Source organism: Haliotis asinina, chromosome 7 (genome assembly GCF_037392515.1).
Source record: "Haliotis asinina isolate JCU_RB_2024 chromosome 7, JCU_Hal_asi_v2, whole genome shotgun sequence".
Taxonomy (NCBI): domain Eukaryota; kingdom Metazoa; phylum Mollusca; class Gastropoda; order Lepetellida; family Haliotidae; genus Haliotis; species Haliotis asinina.
The window spans coordinates 38378370-38394538 of record NC_090286.1 but is presented as its reverse complement, the minus strand read 5'-3'; the positions used below and the strand labels follow the sequence as shown (position 1 = coordinate 38394538).

General features: G+C 38.4%; 1 protein-coding gene across 2 annotated transcripts in view; it reads left to right on the top strand.

The window, feature by feature from the left end:
• LOC137291372 (pyrethroid hydrolase Ces2e-like) overlaps positions 1–16169 on the top strand; it is a 93080-nt gene that overhangs the window by 28597 nt on the left and 48314 nt on the right. The gene's annotated exons all lie outside the window — the stretch shown is intronic.

Sequence of the window (16169 nt, the reverse complement as noted above, 5' to 3'; positions counted from 1 at the left end):
TTTTGATTTGAAAAAGCAAAGAAACGCAATTTGGAGTGTATATTTTTACATTCAGTCCGTTTTAACTTGCAATCAAACCTTCACCAATGGGACGAGTTGTTGGATATCACCAATACAACAAATGGTTTTTGTTTTTGTTCATTGTTTGAATTCTAATTGGAGGGTGGCTTCAAACGCCAATTGTCTTTAATCACCTTTAACAAAAGGACACGCTCAGAGAGAATCCAAGCACATGTGTGCCAGCAGAAATCCATGCGTGCAAGCCGTATTGTGCATGAATATGTACAGTAAGAACAATGCTCTTTGAAACAACATACACTAAGCTTTTGCTGAGAATGATTATGCTTTGTGTCCGTGGTATTTTCTTATGCAATATGTCTGATGGCAAAAGTGTCCAGAGTGGTAGTTTTTTATTCACATATGTGATTCTAAAACAGAATCAGCTCCACTGATTCATATGTGTAGATATAATTTGCTCACGACAATAAAGATTTACCACGAGTTAACAATCATGTCCAAAAAACGAAGGAATTCCGGTAAAACCATATGCCTCACGCGTTGCAGTTACACATTACAAATTGAAATGACGGAAGAATTACAAAGTATATTGTACCTACCGTGAGGAGGCATTTTGTACGATAATGGCCACTTCTTTTCGCATTTTCTGTTTATCCTAAGAACAACTGATAAAGCACATGCTCGAAATTGGACATTAAAAAACTGTCGGAATGAACTCAGAGGTTTCTCTTAATGAACTTAGACGCGTTGCCATGGAAAACATGGGAGAATGTAACGCTGAGCGATAAAAATATATTAAGGGTCCAGAAAAGACGTTATAAATCACACTTTCTTTTGTTGACAGATTACCTTAAGGTGTTAAGATGTGTCCCACAGCTGTTGTGTGTTACACATCATAAGAAGAGACCCCCTTCCCCAATTACCTGAATTATAGGTCTGATTCAACACGTAATTGATATAACCATATTTCATGTAATAATAACAGACCGTTATACGTTTTATTTATACTAGGTCTAGATCCTAGGTAGACACCGCATTAAATCGTTTTTGAAAAATTATGTTTAATATAAAACATGTTGTTAGTAGAAGGAGTGTGTTTGTAAAGTCTAATTAGACTTATCCTCCTAATTTTACTTCAGGAGACAATTTACCTAAATTTGTTCTTAACGCTTCAGCACGCTCACATTTTTCTCGAACACTTTGTGTCATCACAGATGATTTTCACTTTTTGTAATACTATATATTTTGCGAAAACCTTTTGCTTTTGGCAGACATTTAAAATACCCTCGCGAGTGAGTGAGTGAAAAAAAAAGTCTCAAAGATGTACCTTTGTCGAGTGAGAGCCATTCAGCCTCATCCTCTTGGCTACTCCACCACCAGAAATGTGGCTGGATGAAAGCAAAATCGTCACAAAATGTTTGAGATACCTTTTCACCGTTAAGTTACTACCATGTTTATGACTTGTTCATGTTCTGTTCAGAAGCATCTTCATTGTGGCATTGGTAGCCGCTTACACATGGGGGAACACATATGGACCACCTTTTCTTTCACCCTAACATGTCTTTCTTAGATGATAAACTTACAACCCCTTTTCCAATTCCTTGACCACTGTCAGGACCATCTGGAAACCGGAATCTGGAGAGCAAAGTACTATTAAGCGATTGCCGAGCTAGTTTATCACCTATTTGCCTCGTTTCAGATAACACATGGATGCTTTGATCAATTTAAGATTTTTTACTGATAGGAATGTGATAGGCAAACGTGAAAAAATGTCAATGTAGTTAAAAGCTGCAGACAAGGACATGTCGAGACATCGCCACCATCTCGATTCAACTTCATTTCTAAATGCCGAATACTTCACAAGGCTTGTACATTTATGTTTGCTTTAATTTGTCTCAGTGGTCCACGAGCCTCTGTGGAACAATATGTATGTGTTCATCTGTACCTATGGTTGGTGGGGTAGCCTCGAGGTCACAGCGTTCGCTCGTCAATACGGGTTCTAATACTCATATGAGTACGATGCGGGAAACCCATTCCTGGTGTCCCCCGCTGCGCTATTACTGGAATATTGCTGAAAGGGGCGGAAGACTCATGTAAGCCCCTGAAACATGGATTTAAGTTGGTAGATCATTACTGATTTCATCCATTAGTTGTTACAGCTCTACAACCAAAGAAGTACAACAGGATTTTAAGATAAATGTATTAATTTTCAAAACATAATAAAGGACCAACAATGTTCCGATGTCTCAAATTAATCCCCGGATGCGATTAATGTCCCACAGAAACAAAGGGTTTGTCCAAAGTGTTATACATAACTGACCAGGGCGTGGTGTCAACGGAATATCATTTCAGTAATTGACCATAATCTCGCCGGCATGTTTCTGGTACTTTGATGATTATCGTGTTTTCTGAAGGAATAGCCTTTGTGACCGTGATGTTTAATAACGATGTGGGATACCAGAAAGGTAATCATCCTTTTCTCGAACACCCTGTGTCTTCGCTGCAGGAAAGAACTACAGAATACCGGATAACATTCGCCATCTTTGAACCGTTAGAGCGTCAGAAGTCAAAGTACGGCTTTTGGTGCAGCATGGACCAGATAGACACTTATAATTAACCAAAACCTAGTACGTTTGAAGCAAGGCGTTCCTATCCAGTGGCATTAATTGCATCTCTAAGTGGCTGCTGTTTGATTACAGGGGTCATTAACACCCATTAAATGTTCGTGACTATGTATGGCTGGACTGTCGTCAGATCACATGCTTGAGAGGTGTACATTCTGGCTCCGAAATGAACATGAAATTTCATTTACTGCAGTGGACATGTCTACTTCGTCGGGTAGTCATCACGCTCTATGTAGGATGTACTTTCACTCTTTCTCATTGATTAAAGGATAACTCGTTTGTGATGGGAAATAAGCTATGGGAAACATTCGTGTTATATTCTGGTTGGCTTGTAGAGAAACACCGAGTTATCGAATTTCCATCACAAGTGAAACAGACATGGGATATATACAATGTAATAGAAGGCGATCTTGAAAGTATGCCCAACTATTGACCTAGGTCCAGACGGTGTCTGACCTCCATGGGAGGGAGCAGACGACACGCTGTGGGTCGAAGGTCAAGGAACTCACTTAGTTGATAAGAAAAACATGAGCGTTAGCCAAGTCATATGGGAATAGTTGTCTGAGGCTAGTCTTCGCATCTCGATGGTATGATCCTGGGAACACTGTTTCTTCTGACTGAGATTTAAAATGAGACCCATCTCCTTTCCCAATGACTGGGAGGTTCAATCTTTCAAAATATCTGATAATATCTAGTGGGTCCGGAAATAGGTTCAGAGAAGATCAAGGTTGTCTAGATCTGCTGTACGATGTAGACGATTCTCAGTTGTAGGTATTTTTGATTTTCGCGATTTTGAGATTATGTATTTATTATCATCAAGTACTTGTATGGAATTAGGATACAGAGGACCTTCGTCTCCCGTGAAATGTGAAGAATGTGTTTATTGTCTTGTTGCACGCCATTGATCTTGTCTTAAGCAGCATATCTAGCGATAAGTATCAAATGGAACTGTTGCATCAGATAGCTCTTGGATGTCATGAAATTAGGTGTTCAGGTAAAGCACATAACAACATTCATCCAGATATGATAAAGCGCAACGCGAACAATGACGGCGGTTATCTTTAGAATTATAAAGCGCATATGCGAGGTTCAGTGTTTAACGGTCTGTGAATGGACAGCTTTTCTTCAAATTTTCAGTCAGTTTACACTTAGACGGAACATACATTCATTCATGTAAGTGCATGAAACGTGTTCTGACCAGGTCGCATATTTTCAAGATCTGTAAGAGTCGAGCTTATAAAATAAATGTTTTTTAAGCGAGTCCCCTAGGATGAGGTCAGCGGCAAAGAACCCATTTCACCTGTCTCATACAAAACGACTCACACAAAATTAGTACAGACTCCAAAGAGTTCTAGCTGATTTATTCTTGAAACATTTTTCACGTTAAAATGGTTTATCGGTGCGTCAAATTGTGGATACCCTCGCAAATTGAAATTGACACCGGCATTGGTCCTCCTGATCCTTGGTTCCAGCTTTCATGAATGGCGAGATACATCTATTCAGAAAAAACCCACAGCTCATCGCGACCTATGAAATTATATCATACGCTTTTAAGATAGAATTTCGAAAGATCCTGCAGTCTCTCGAAAAACTTTATAAACGGAGGGTCACCGAGTACACAGTACTAACATTGATACCACAGCTTCACTGGTCATGGAAATTCAGTCGAAGGACGTTTCCTTTACCAACATGGCCCGTTAACTCAATTTACTAACTTTCCTCGACATCACAAATTAACCATGACTAGTGGTATGGAAAACACGATTTCACACTTCCCCCCGTCCCCCCAAAGCCACATGCCCGATGGTTGGGGGAGGCAGGTGATCTATCGTTCCCCGGTAGTGCGGTAGTTAGACCATGGGTTACTTGTCTGAATTCCTCTCGTTAAGTGTTTAGGGTTTAAGTATGTATAAGTTATGAGAGGTGGCAATGATTTTCGGAATACTACGGGCTAGGTGGGGATTGTGTTGATTCCTACTGGGCAATTTTTGTGGGTAATATGCCTAGTATCTGGTTGTTGCAAATTAAATAGACTGCCGTTGCCGTGTTATATCTAACACTGAGGATGTCAGCAAAGGAATGAAAGAGGAAGTGAGGAGATTAAGCGCGAATTCAAAAAGTGGTACTTTGAGCGGGTAAAATGGAGAGAGAGAGAAAGAGAGAGTATTGATTGTACTCGTAACGGTGATCCCACGATACACCGTTATTTTCAAAATTATTTAGATAACACTTCCACGTAAACCAAACCTGGATAGGATTGTAGGATTGCACGGCGTCATTATACTGTGTAAAAGTAGAATAAGAACATATTATTAAGCTCGTTTGCCAATATAATCTAATCTTGTTGATATTTTTTTAAAATAACACTTTTTTCTATTGTTAGAACAGAAATGTCGGCAGGTTCATCTGCTGTTTACTTACATGCTATTAAACCCGTTAAATATTATCAAACAAAGTGGCTGTACAAGAAAATTCGATTAGGAAAGCGACAAGATGATAAAACAATTCATTCTTTCGCCAGACAGTTATGAAGACCTTCGCTTTATCGGTGGCATAACGGGGCTATGCCTCCATTTCCCCCTGATTAGGCATTTAAGGATGAAATATTACCATACGCTGCTGTTTTAGGCTGTCTGTCGATGTTGTAGGCAAAGAAAAAGATTAACAAAGAGGCCATTTTCTCGTGGGCTTAAGGCGAATGATTGAACCACTTGTATGACTGTGTTAACGTCATACGTTTAACGTTAATTTCCCGCTGCACGTATACATCAGCAACACTTGTGAATTGATTTATTTTGTGTAACCTTCCCATGGGAGCCAACGTCGGAGTCCCTGTTAAGACTCTGAAGGTAGCGAGAAGTGGGACGCGATATGGAAAATTAGATATTGGTGTCTTGGGGCTCACTTCGTTAAATGTGACGGCACTATTGCTGCATGTTAAGACAAATCCTAATGCTGATGTAATACACAGTAACTTGTTTTCATCCAGAGACAACATGATTCCTGTCACAATTTGTGGCTTTTTCCACAAGACAATATCTGAATTTCCAGGTTTGTCGGTTTGGTTAGTTTAGAAATGTGGTGCTTTCTATACTTTTCACTTCAGAACGAATCTGATGGCTATCTTTAATTATTTTAGACAAAAGCTATCATATTCACATATGCAAGTCCCTAAATATATATCATTTTGACGGTAACAAAAAACCCATTTAAATTGAAAAGGAGTCTCGCTGAGCTGGGAGATTCAGGACCTGAATATATCTAGACTTGCTCATTTAGGATATAAGAATTGCAGGGAGGCTAGGCAGAGGTTCAAATAATGAGGTTCAGGGGCTGTAAGACAGACTAAAGTCCTCATTCAAGACCGGCAAGCATCACTTTGGTTTCGAGCTCAAATCATAGGTATCAATATAGCATTTAATGAGCACCTAATTACACAACTCAACGTCTTAGTTTCACAGAGCGGGTTGATTACAACGTCTAGACCAAGATTGGAAATGGGCATCAGACCATGAAATGTAGTCTCAAAGTATTTGATAGGACCATCTTACCTTGCAGTTTTGATAGCTGCAATATGGGGCATTTACTTACGAGTATATCACTAATTTTGGTCCGAGACGAGAAATGCATAGAACTATGTTTCTGACAACGCAATATGATATGGAACTGAATTAACGAGAAACCGTAGAAATGACAGAAAAACCGATTGGTCCTGATTTTGCAATTCAGGCATTGTCAGGTTTAGGAGAATCAGTATGTATAATTTACAAGCTGGGCCGGAATCGTGTTATGGTAAATGAATTTGCCTAAGTATAACACGATCATTGTGATATTAACAGACAACGGGGAAGTTGACACAATTTTACGACAAAATGCCATCGGACTGGATACCATATCATATCAGTGTCCATTACCTTTACATACTTCATAAGGGTCACGACTTTGGCCCATGTGCAACAGTAGATGAAGAGGGAACTCAACGTTAAACGTATGACGTTAACACAAGCTTACAAGTTGTTCAATCGTTAACCTAAAGTCCACGAGAAAATGGCCTCATTGTTATTCTTCTTTGCCTACAACATCGACAGACAGTTTAAAACATCACATGATGGTCACATTTCATCCTAAATGCCTAATCAAGGGGAAATTGAGCCATACCTCTTGTGTCAAAGTTTCATGAGCCGAGTAGTATGTACGTTTGAGGGAGGCGCGGCTACAGGCAAAATGTTCGTGCTGGCAAATAAGACATGTCTTTGTTAAGTCATACTGCATTATACCCGAAATGTCACTGTCTATGGCTGTCAGTTTCCGAGTTTAGGTGTTACGATTTCAAAAAAGAGCGCAGTCTTCAGAATATTTTACTAGACAGAGAACACTTCGGAGCTTAGCCTCTCTTTAATACACGTTATTTTTGTTGATAATATGACAGGCATTACAGCACGCGGGGCGTTAAAACAGATTCATCAGAGAAAAAATCCCGGAAACTAATTAGTTACCACAGTGCAGGGAAAAATACAGTGCTGTAACACCGCGAAAAGGATGTATATGGGGCATATTCATAATCGTTTCCTTGTGTTGGGAAATATGAAATTAATTGAATTTTTGTGTGTGCACCCCAACACGTCACGAGTGCAGAGACTCATTAACAAATTAAATAAATGAGAGCGTGTGCAAGTCACGTTAATTACTACGTGGTTGGAGACAACGTGAAAGGTGATATATTTGTCCACGGAGAACGATTGCTGTCAGTAATAACAACTTGATATGACAAAGTATGGAGAGTATAGCAGCCAGCAAGGACTCCCTTTGTCATGCAGATCCTGAAACAAATATTTGCGATAAAACGTTAGTAAGTTTATAACAGCTGACAAGTCCAGATAGCAACAGTTGTTAAAAAATAAATAAAAAAAAATTAATAATTTGAAAATGAAAAAAAGCCTCACAGGTCCTTTTTTCTTTAAGGTATTTTCTGACACTAGATATTTGTTTAGCACCGTGTTACACATCAACGCCATGATATTGTCCTTCATTACCTGGGTAGTGTGGCAGTCGTTTACAAATGAAAACTTACTGAATGATCTGATGTTAGTTTTTTAGAAATGTCTAATTCATGAAACGACTTACTGATCACGATCAATACGTGTATAATGCTTCTTAAATGGATTACGAATGACACAAAATATGTTTAATGGTTTTTAATTGTCACAGGCTATAGGTTTTTAAAACTACGTTGCTATACTTGTATGGTCCATGTGCGTCTATTTCTTTGTCTTACACAAACAAACAGCTTGACCGAATCATAGCACCGTCAAACACGTTATTGCTGCATTACCTTGGCGAGGGACATACAGGTCAATGAAGCAAGCACAGTTGCATATACCTTAGCCCCAAACGTTTAGGAAAGTAGACACAAAAAAACTGAAAGGTTAAAAGTTTAAGAGGTGATTCTACATAGATTCGCTCAGCGATCACACAGAATGTGCAGGCACAAAGTTTATTTACGTTGTAAATTGCTCTGCGCGAGCTCTGCACGCGGCCTCGTCAATCAAATAATGAAATTGACACTGTTAAAACGCCAATCCATGTTGCAAGAGGTATTCCACTTCAAATCAGCTTGTTGCTTTATCCGGGGATGATTAGTTCTTGCTCTGTATTAGATCTTTGTTCCTTCTACATGGTGTCAGGTTGTATTTGTACTGGTTATTTGATTTCAGGCTAAAAACTCGGGTATCTAATATAGCGTGGAAATGTCATTTTCATTTTGCTGCAGAAGTAACGGGTTGTAAATATCTGATGCCCCGAACCCTCATTCCAAACGGGTCATTTGCAATAGATTTAGAAAGCAGAAAGTATATTTGTTATGCGCTTGTTTCAATAAAGACATTTGTACTTATCCAAACTAAGAAAATGCATGATTAAACATTTTTACCCCTATACACCTTCTGATACTTGTAAGCGCCCAAGAGTTATAGGACTTACCTGAAGTGGTCATTCGTTTGCAAATATGCAAAGTCAGACCAAACAATACTGCACATCAGATTTCCGTTGCTGGAATGATTCAAGTTAACGTCATATTGCAGTATCAGTATAGTAAGTTGTGTTTTCAAGAGCCAAATGTACATGATGATAACCGAGAATGGTAATAAAAACAGACACGTTTTCATTTCTGCACACGTGATATTTACAAAAGCTAAGTTAAACATAATTACTTTACACAATGTGAACGTATAATAGCACATGTAGAAATGTTCTGGATAATGAACAATTTAACAGGATGAAAATAGTTGCTGATCTACATTTTAGTAGTTTCTATGGCAAAAGAAACTGACATGAAACGTACAGAATGACTTGTGTAATATCAATGCAAGACGGTTCTAAGCCAGTAATTTGTTGTACATACATATAGGAAGAACCATTGTAAGTATAAAAATCTAGCTTATATTATCTTTGGGATTACACTTCCTCAGATAAGTACAGATTCTCGAACTATTGTTGGGTTGAACACTTTCTATATGAAACTGTGATTTCATAGCAATAACCAGTAACTAATACAGGATAAGATCAACTAAGGAAATAGATAACATAAAATCTGTTCAACCGAACAATTGCTTCTTATTTTGATCACGAAGGTGAACAATTGATTTGATCTCGGTTTAAAGTGAACGTATTAGCCCTCAGACATCACGGTAGCAAACTTTAGTGAATGAGCTACGCTTATAACGAATCCATGGATATGTCGAACTCTTCCTTTCGGTTCCGCACACATGCTGAATATTTCGGAACTGAAATTAGTCGTCCCTTGAGTTCGTTATAACTTTAGTATACAATGCTTCGAAGAAAGATGCCTTCAAGCTAAACGCAACCTGCTTGGGTTACACATGTTCTTTTACTATGAATATCTCATGTATTGTACACTGAACTATCAAGTTTTTGAGTAAGTTCACTGTGTCATCCACATCGTGCTAATTAGGTTTTATATATTTGGCAATAATTACATACCTTCTCAGGTAAACACCCAAAATATGATAACGGTATAATCGCTTGTTTCAAGGTTCAGTGTCTAGACCCGAAGTTCGGATCAAATTCCTAATGATCATCGATTTTAAGACTGCTTCGGAAAGAAATAATCGACATCGATGATTTATATGTCATACGGATACCTGCTGTCCTGGATGACATACATTGTTGCTTTATAAACACGCATTAAGGCCCTTTAATGACAGTCTCGCTGATCTCTCGATGTCCAGAGCTGATTTGGAGATGTTTATTTCAATAATGGTTTCATTGTTTTTCTGGGTCATTTCGCAAGAAGCTATTATGTTTTGCTTTGTTGACAGAAGTATGTGACAAACAACCTTGAAACTAGACAGCTCTATTATGTTGGATAATAATTTTGTCTGATGAGGATGAAGATCCAAGGTTACGTCAGAGCCGAGTGGTTATTTATTTCCTCAGAGTAACATCAAAGGTCAAATGATTCTATAGAAAATGCCAAGTATACCCGTGAACTATCTAGTCACGTGATGTAAACATATGTAATATAAGCATGTATGTTTAAATGTAAATTTACTTTGAAAATGGTAAGGTGATCTGGGGAACAGGATCCCCAATGTTGCCTTTTCCAGCCTATTAGTAAGTAACCTGGATTAGAGAAGTAGATTATATGATATTGTTGTGGAAAGGTGGTATTGTGTAAAGTAAGTGGTTTTAATGCGGACATGTGACCTGCTTTAGGTCGACGTTCGGTAAGGTGTGCATAAAGGACTACTACTACTACTACTACTACTACTACTACTACTACTACTACTACTACTACTACTACTACTACTACTACTACTACTACTACTACTACTACTACTACTACTACTACTACTACTACTACTACTACTGATGATGAGGACACTGTTGTTACTACTATACTATTGTTATTATTATATTACTATTATTACTACTGCTACTACGAAAGCTGGTAGTGCGGCTACAACCACAATTACTAATACTACTACCGCTACTGTTGTTATTACTACTACTGCTACTACTACTACTAGTGATTATGGTGTCGATAGTAGCGATACTAGTAGTATTTCTAGCGGTGGTATTAGTCAACGAAGTAGTACATATAATATTTGAAAAGTAGCAGTAGTTGTGGTAGTAGTAGCAGCAGCTGCAGTAGTTGTAGTAGCAGCAGCAACAGCAGCAGCAGTAGTGGTAGTAGTAGCAGCATCAGTAGTATTAGTGGTAGTAGTAGTAACAGCAGCAGCAGTAGTAGTAGTACCGAAAGGGAGCTACGATCGTAGTATTTACTGCAGCAGTAGTCGTGGTGGTTTTATAAATATTGCTATGTTGTTGCGGTTGTAGGAGCGGTTGTTGTAGTATAGCCATGGCTACAACAAACCACGTGGGTAGGACATACACACTATGTCGAACAATAACATACACGCAGTCACTCTGACAAGTATCGATGGGGCTGTCCAATCAATCAGACAGTCAGAGATCGATTGATAATGACAATGATCACGAGCCTGTCTCTTCCGCCGTCGCCCCAAGTGCCGATCAAATGACAGTCGATATGATAGGATAATCAAAACTAGCAGGCTATTATCGCCTTGTGGATTAGAGAGTTCCACTTCCGCTAAGGGACAAATCAATATTGGCCTTTTACAACCTCTAGCAGAGAGTTAGATTCTGCAGCAGGGATAAGAAAGAGCTTTCCAGGTTCATAAGATGTAATAAAGGTTTTCTACCAAGGCGGTTTGTGGTCATCAGGGCAAAGATAATACAAGTGTTCTTCAAGGAACATATATTCAGACGAAAGAACATCAACAGAAAACTGACATATTACATTAACGGACCGGGACGGAATAGAAATGTTTTATGTTTTATATTCCATGTACCAAACATGTTTGGCCACATACAGGGATCAAGATGATATGTGAAGCCTAGAAGAGTCGATTTGTCGATGGCCATTTGGTTCTATATATATATTCAGCCTTAATGTTTTCAACCTGCTTGTCACCAAGACGTCATACAACGCAATTTTCTGTGTGCTTTCATAGTTAGTCTCAGCTCTGGAATATAGTGATGATGATTAATTTTATTATATAATTATATATTTTTAGTATTTAAATTTTCATCACTCTTCATTAATACGGTTTTTTTAATACTTTTTACTGGATATTTTCATTTGTTAATGGCATTTCTAACTCATATCCGGTATTCCTAAATCACATCATGATACTCGTGTTTCGCTCCTTACAATGACAGAATCCTTCAGTGTTCCTGACACGTTGTCAGTAAGGCCACATTTGAAAACCACCTGACCACCACTTTACACGGTTGGGGCACAATTATTAAGGTACTGGGGCACATTTTGTGAAGGGGGTCTCAAAAGGTTGTGGAAAAATCTTCTGAAAAATGAATCTGACTTTAGTACACTGTCGGTTCCCTAGTCTGACTTACGTCACACGTTATTATGTCACACGTCACACATTATCTAGCTAGCAACTGATGTGTACTTGCATGTGTTTATGACATTTATATACTAGAATCATCTCTAGCTCATAATGACTCATAAACATTCATGACATAATCAAAGTCGTGTAATGAGCAGCAAATTCTTTCGATTATATAACAAAATTCTTGTTTCTATTCATTTGCAATTTTTCAGACATTTCTTGGTTCTCTTTTTTACGTCCCCACGTGTGAAGCCCATATTCTGGTGTCCCTCGCCGTGATATTGCTGGAATATTGCTAAAAGCGGCGTAAAACTAAACTCACTCACTCACTCTCTTTTTTACCACTGACCCAAACACATAAGTCTTATAATGCAAACGTCATTATTTAAGTGTTTGAAAACAAAATATTTCCTGTCCGTCATTTGAGCATATGGAATAATTTTCAAAACAATATATCCATCTATTCTGTTTCTGTTTTTTCCTGAAAGCGAAATCAGAATTTTCATACTTCGTGTTTTATTGAAAAATAAAGACATGTGAACACTGTGCCATACGTTGTAACCCTTCCTTGAAAACTGAAAACTGAAATAGACATTTCCGATTATTTATAAAACAATTCTAATGGGATTGTAAAAAAATTCTCGTGGGAATGGAAGGAGGAAGCTGTTTGTAAATATGTCCAACTAGGTAATTTGTTAAAAGTATGAATCACGTTATAAATACGGACTTCTTCGGAATTATCTTCAACGCTTTGTTATGCGCGTAGGCAGCCATGGGTACGACGAGTAACAGAGAAAGAGCGATTCCTTAAGACGTGTGTCATGTTTTGGTGTAAACCCGTATCAGTCAGCGGCCTTGTTTACATGACAGCGACATGTTTAAAGCTGTCCTGTGAGTAAGTTGCCACATCACCATGACAACGTTATAGTTGAAGAACTGTGTTCATTCCGCTGACAAGGAAAATAATTTAATACGGTCTAGAAAGTATGATACTATTTTCTTACAAGTATATACGTACGTCAAGTTATTAACATCAATTCGAATTTTGAAACAACAGTTCTGTTCTCTATGCAATATTTGACACCTGTGAAATATATTTCTTTCCGCCGACGATACAGCAATATTCTTTCAAATTGCCCAGATATCCATTGCAAGCATAAAAGCATAAAAGAAATACTAAACGCATGTAATATTTACGAGACAAAGTTCATTGAACCATTCCAACTTTACCATGTTTTTATGAAAGTGTCGAAAGGTTGAGTGTATCCTGCACCGTATCAGTACAGGTGAATTATTCGACTGAAAAACAAGATCGTAAGGTACAAATGGAAGTTTACAGCAAATAATTTATCTCACCGATGCGTCAAATCCGAAAAATATATCATGTGTCACACAAAACGTTATTTCGTAATGTTGTGTTTTGAAGTGTGTGAAACCATTTAATCTCTCTATAACAGTTTATATTTATAAAACCGTTCCGTTATGTGTACTCTTTCGTTTCTGTTTTGTCTTGTAATCTTATACCCACGGGGAATTTACTGCGAATTGTTCAAGGGTATGAAATATGTTGCAAATTTTTTTTTAAAAAAAGTGGCATTCGTGTTGGGCGGTTCCAGAAGGAAGGACTCTGTTTGTGTGGTCTTATCATCACCAGCACTGCGAGAGATACATTGTCATATATGAGTAGTAATTCGTGCATGACTTTTGTGATCCACACACGTATATGGTAGATAATTTGTCATGTGGTTTTCCAGATTGGCCAAAATAGTTTCACTGTTTAAACACCCATTTAAAACATCTACATTAAAAACACGACTTAAAAAAACTTCAAACAATTTTCACTTTGTTCCTAGGAGGTACATTTCAAGATTGTTATCGAAAAGAGACACATGAATGTAAACATAGCCTCTGTGTATCAAGTCCCACATAGCAAACCTGCCCACATGCTTTTCTTTTGGGCATCAGGGGTTAGTGATTTTTTTAAGTCGAACCATAACGGTCTTGTTAGTCTGGCTTTCATCTGACAGTATGATGTAAGGCCAAGTTCGCGTGTACGTTAAACATGTAACGAGGTACCCGAATGACATGATGCATGCACGTTCCCAAAATACAATGATTCATTCCGAAGCAATCTACTTTACAGCACCCGTTGGGTCTATGGGCACAGTGCGTGAAACTGCTGCAATCCACACGAAAGTTTGCTGGTTAATATTTTCTCCTACAATTTTGCCACTTTGTTTGGCACCTAGAAAAAAGTACTCTGTGTAGTGAATTCAGTTCTTTCAATGACATTATCGTTCATTAAAATCAGACACTAACAGCCATTTCAAATTTGTTTTGCACATTCTTTCCCAACCATCTTGTAGCATATCGTGTCTTGTCGGATCGCAGCCGGATGTTTAACGCTTGATATAGTAGCTCTTCTAGACAACAATACTGTATGTCATCGTGGAAAAGGTGATTGTTTAAGAAATATTCTTTTCGAGCCTGCTCTGATGTTTGCTTGTTGTCCTGCGCCGCATTCCTTCCTAGGTTGGTCAGTGAATATTCGAGACTGGACCAGACAGTCCCCTCCGATGGGATCCAGGTAAAAATTGGCCTCCAGCATGTTTGTCATAAAAGACTACAAACGGCAGGACTCCGTATCGGCGTATGTACGGATAAACGATATGCACTAATGGTAGGAAAAAAAATCAGAAAACGTAGCAGATACGCATTGCAGCAATGGTGTACGATCTTAGAATCATTTATGGATGTACTTCCTGAAAAAATATTGCTTTGTTGTTTATTGACCTGTTTACACAAGAGTAGCAATGTTGTGCATTTATGAAACGAAACACGAGATTACTTAAACGCCATTAAATTCCATTCGGTACTCTAACTTTTCCCTGTAATCTTACATTAAAACTATAAGGAGTACGTACTCGTCATGTTGAAAAATTATCTGGAGCTAGGCTTGCAAACTTGGCTGACACATGCCATCGTATCCTAATTACATAGATCGGTGCTCATGCTGTTGACCATTGGGGTATCTGGTCCAGACTGGAATACTGCTGAGAGCGGAGTTGCACAACCAACCAGTGTACCAGCTGGACAGTCCAGTGACTAATACCATGAACATCGATCTGGTCAACTTTAGTTACCATGATATTCATTAAGCGTGTCAGTGGGTCAGATCATGCGATATTATTCTGTCTCAGTTTGCAGATATATGATAAAATACCTCCCCATTTCTGATATTTCATTTTTAAGGAACGGCATACACAGATATTTCTTATCACTGTTAAACAATTGTCCACTTCAGTGAGAATCTTTTTTGTCAACAGTCAAAGAAGTAATTTTTTATCTCGAATAAGTAAATACTTTGAGGAAGGCTTAACTGAACCAGTTGCTGAACTAACTTAAGCATTGACTGGTTTCCCGCTCATACATTAGAGCTAAATGCTCCTATAGAGGGTCGCGCATTCCAACAGCGATACCAGTCAAGTAAAAACCCGACATATTCAGATAAGAAGGGCCATAACTCATTACCGCTTACCGACATGCACATGCACCTCATTAACTACTGCAAGAACAATGGAGGGGAATTCCATATAATATCATTGTTCTGATGGGGCTTAGGTCAAAATGTCTGCCTGTCTCTCAATAAGTTTGTCCCCAAAAGCTGGTAAAGAAGACCGGGCCGCAGGTTTCAAGAAAAATGGCATTTATAATCCTTTCCCCCGGGATTGTAGCTCAACTTCTGCCTATCTGATTGCTGTAATCTGTTACAGGACCCATAAAACAACGCGAACGAGAGCATAAAAGAGCAATAACAAGGCTTTGAGTGACGCAAATACATACATAAACTTGTTGTAATTAAGCATTTTATCCACTTCCTTACGTTATCGGCCTTTGAGCATAAGGCTGTGAAAAGTATGGTTCACCGTAAGGGCCATACATGAAGATAGCGATGCAACTTGTTATGTTGGCTGTTTGATCCCAATTACAATGTGAAAAACGACTCTTTATTGCTCTCTTAACATTGGTGGATTTGTTCAGCTGTGATAAATGTTAAGACGAATAAAAGGCA